Raw genomic sequence first — 4,781 nt, 5'->3', positions numbered from 1 at the left:
CATTGAGCACCAATAAGTTAAAGTACATTAACAGGATTTGATACTTTAGTGGTCTGGTTTAGCAGGTTGAATAACATGTCAAGATTCTTCTTCACAGTCTATTCTCACTCATACCCATATATATTCATGAGTTCTGCCTTGTGACATTTCCATAAAAATGTAGGCTAAAGAAAATGGTATGTACTCACCTTTGTCATTGTGTTGTGGAAGAACAAGCCTTTTCTGACTTTTGAAACTTAATAATGATGTTTCCCCGATGTAAATAACATGGCGATGTTGTTTTCAAGATGCAGGATTCTTATCCATTGAAGATTGGCGACAAACAAGCTTGTGAAACCTGTTAATCAAGTAACATGAAGTATGTAAGCTGAGATAGGCCTACGCCTATCAAGACATGTTCATTTTCTCTTTCACATTCAGAAAAAAACAAGCTTGCAGAGAACTCTGTCCTCACCTCCAGGGCAACTGTGGCATCTGTATAGCTACTATTACAAGTGCTCTCAAATGCATATTTTGCTACCATGGAAATGCACAGTAATGTTATAGCAGAAAATATACAGAAATGTCTGAATGTGTTAGGTAGATTTGAGCTCAGCTTTCAAGAACCACACACTATCTGCTCTTGAAATCTCAGAGTATGTCATCATTATGGCTTACAGTTTGGTTTGATTACATTTATGATCCATACTTGCAAACACTTTTTAAAAGTGTATTTTAGTGCATCTACATGTATCAATAACTATCAACATCAAAATAGTGTAATATGTATAGAGTTTCCTAACTGGTAATTTTACTGCCTGGTATGGTAACACCACTGCCCAAGACAGGAGAGCGCTTCAGTGAGTTATCAAGCCTGTTCAATGAATAATCAAATCTGAACTACCAGAATCTTTATAATCAACAGTGTTTAAGTCAGGCCAAACAAATAATATCAGATCCACACTACCCCAGCAACATACACTTCACCCTGCTACCATCTGCCCATACCAGCCGACTTCGGGACAGCTTCTTTCCTCAATCCATCAGGCTGCTGAACTCCAAACTGCCATAGAGAATGAGCCACTCCTTCACTCGTCATCTTTCTATTTTTTCCCACAACCTGCCTTCTTAAATGCAGATACTTTAAAAAAAAAAAAAAACCCTTTTTTAAACTTCTACTGTTTTCTGTTTACTTTTTGGGACTCTCCAAGTAGGGAAGCTTTTCATTGCTCATGAATTCTCGAATTCATGTGCACATGACAATGAATACATTGTATCTTGTATCTCGTGAATCTTGTACTGTATCAATATGCATACCTAACCTAACCCTATGGTACAGTGCAAGTACATAATTTTACATGTGACATAAATTTAGGCTACCGACAGGCAATATAGGGAAACTAAAACACTGTATCTCGGGTGAAATTATTCCTTTATGGCCTCTGTCCTGTAGGGGGAGCCAAACACCCTTTGCTCATTCATGTGAAGGTTCAGGATTGCAGAACTGTGACTGCTGATCCTTGAGCTGATAGTTTTGACATAGTTGATGAGGTTTGATGTGCTTCCACATTGGTGTTGCACTTTGTATCCTGAGATGTTGCTCTATTCTTCTGTCTCTCCCATCAAATGATGTAATGAATTTTCTGGGGAAGTCAGGTAGAGTATAATGTCATCAGTGAATAGTGTTTTTTCCCTATTTTAATCCCTTTAATATTCTTATTTTGTCTTATATCTAATGTCAGAATTTCAATATAAATTGTGAAAAGAAGTGGTGGGAGAGGGTTTCCTAGTCTTGTACCCTTTTGAATTAAAAATCGTCTTGATAATGTACCATTTATCTTAACTACTGAGACAAGGTTTGTGTATATTGCTTTGGTCCATCGACAGAATTTCTTCTCTAAGGCAAAACTGAACATTGCTTCAAACATAAAGGTCCATAGGTCTAAATCAAAAGCTTTTCCTGCATCTAAAGTCAACATAAGAAGATGTTCATTTCAGTATGTTTTTGTTGAAGATACCAAATTCATAGTACAGACTGTATGTGGTATACTGTATATATATTTATTACATGCACACATACTGTATGTTAAAAGACTATCACATATTTCTTGATACTGTGACAATTTTACAGAAAATGTTGAAGATATCCTATGCAACTTTGACAAAAAACACACCAATATAAACAACTTTAGAGCGGCCTCTAGTGGTTCTGCCGAAAATCTGCATTGAACTAAATTAGACAGACATTGGCTTCGAGATTATGTGCGAATTAAATTTCTTCGTCTTCTATAATTAGCCAGATTCCCTTCCTCGCATTCAGCTCTCTCCACTTCATATGTGCGATTCTCCCCCTTGCTTATGAGTTCGCTGCTTCGTCTATTCACTTCACACAACTGCAATCATGTTTGCACTTCCTTCAGATGGATATTATTTGATCCACTTGTTCCCGGCAGATATCCCCGTCTTTATTTCACATTTCCAGTAACTATATAGTACCTGTACATTAGAAGAACGAGGAAACAAAAGGCTATTGCTTATTTTGTTGTCATAATAAAGATTTCGAAGTCGAGGTGACAAGACGCGCTAGAGATCACGTTTTGTCTCCTCTTGATCGGCAACAACATATATTTTTAGCCTCGCTCGACTGATTGTGTCCTTTGACATCAAGTAAAATGTGCGACATCAGATTTCAACTCGTATACATTTGTGTAGCTTTGTAAACTAAACGAGGTGGTGTGGGCTTTGAGAATGCTAATGCATAAATCCCAGTGCAGTGAATGAATGACAAAATCCACATCTTTGCTCTTTTGGCGTTCGGCTCTCTCCGGTTTGAAGCCCTTTTCCAATGTTCACACAAGCGATTTATTTGCCTGTCCAAACCTTTCATCTCAGTTAGCTTGTGATTTATTTGCAGTCCCATTCGTTGTTTTCGATATTTTACAATCAGCTAACCAGTAGCCAGCTTTCAGCGAGCTGCTGCTGCTTAGTTGACACTCGAAGGGGAATGGGTCTCGTTCCGCTCATACAGCATAGAAATCTAGACGCCCCTAGCGGCCGCAAATTCCACAACAACAAAAGGCGCGGCGGCCCCAGCCAAAACTGAAAGTGCTGTTTCGTAGCAGGAGCACTAGGTGGTGATGAAAATATTGCCATTTTCGCCATAGCGGGTCAGTCAAGCAAAACCTTGAGTTCCAAGCCATTTCATGACTATGAAAAAGTTGCATAGTGTTTCTTTAAGGAAACTGTTATTGTACACATCTATTCAGACTTCACATCAAACACAAAATGTCCCTTTGCATGACGTGAATGAGTTATTATATAATTTCTTTAGCAGCATTACATAAATAATGACCTTAACAGTATCATAAAAAGTACACCTGAGGATATGTGAGTGGTTTCTGCTGTATGCAACTTTGATCATCTTAAACACCTATAACAAAATCTATAGCAACATTACATAATTAATAACATTAATAATATTGCAAATGTTCACCTGAGCATATCTCATTGTTTATATACTGTGATCATCCGGTGCAAGCCTTGCTCAGTCTTAAACCCGCGCCCAAACAGCCAACTCTGGTAGACAAAATGCAATACCATGTAAGCTAAAGACCTGGCTAGCTGATGGGGCAGGGAGGTTTACTAATGTTCCACACCAAGCCCTGCTAGTTACCATCCATTATGTTGTATACCACGAGAAAACCTATTATATAGGCCGTGATGTGAGTACCAATGTGTTTGTAAACGCTAAATGTAGGCTATGTAGATCTCAGGTTTCAAGCACACACCTTACGTGCTCTTGAAGTTTCAAAAGGAACACACCGGACATCAGTGGCATTACCACAACCTGGTGATCTGTAGAACAGATTCTATTGGTACAACCGTATCTCGGTCATTTCGTGAAGTTTTAACGAAAAAAATGGGGTAATTAACTTTAAACTTTGTGGTGCATTCACGTTATTGCCCGTTTTTCGTGGTTGGGCAACGCTTCGGCTGCCTATTCATTTGAATTGCCGGACTGCTGCCTAGCGACCCACTAGTTTGACGCCCTTTTTTCGTGGTTGGGCAATGCTTCCGCTGCCTATTCATTTCAATTGCCCGAGTGCTGCCTCTCGACCCACTAGTTTGACGCCCTTTCGGTACCGTCACATGGTAATCAAACATTTCAAACAAGCAATTTAGGGTTAGGGTTAAGGTTAGGTTTAGGGTTAAGGTTAGGGTTAAAGTTAGGTTTAGGTTTAGGGTCGTATGACATAAGGTCCCGAGTGTATCAGCAGTGTTCTGTCAGCACCCCCTCTCCGCCTCTGCAGACGCTTGGATAACCATAGCAACAACATGAGCTGAAAATACCAACCACGAGTCGCTAGGCAACAGTCGGGCAATTCAAATGAATAGGCAGCGGAAGCGTTGCCCAACCACGAAAAACGGGCAATAACGTGAATGCACCACGAACTTTAAAGTTAATTTCCCCATTTTTTTTTTCGTGAAAACTTCCCGAAATGACCGAGATAGGGCTCATTGGTAACACTTTAGAAGAATGTCTACTTATAAAGCATTAAAAACACTTGGTAAATAATGAACATTTATTATACTAATATTTTACATCCATCAAACGTGTTTGTAAATTAATAAAACATGCTCCGTTAAAAGGTTTGTAAAATCTTGAACATATTATTTGTAGATAGTTTATAAAGCATGAATAAAAAATAGTAAATAATAAAAACGTATTATTTTTGTTCATCATTAGTTAATACTTTACGACTAAGTATTTTTAAGCAGCCTTTATTATAAACTATTACCAT

The sequence above is a fragment of the Engraulis encrasicolus genome, unplaced genomic scaffold (assembly GCF_034702125.1).
Source record: "Engraulis encrasicolus isolate BLACKSEA-1 unplaced genomic scaffold, IST_EnEncr_1.0 scaffold_535_np1212, whole genome shotgun sequence".
Taxonomy (NCBI): Eukaryota; Metazoa; Chordata; class Actinopteri; order Clupeiformes; family Engraulidae; genus Engraulis; species Engraulis encrasicolus.
Note: the sequence above shows the minus strand (reverse complement) of the source record.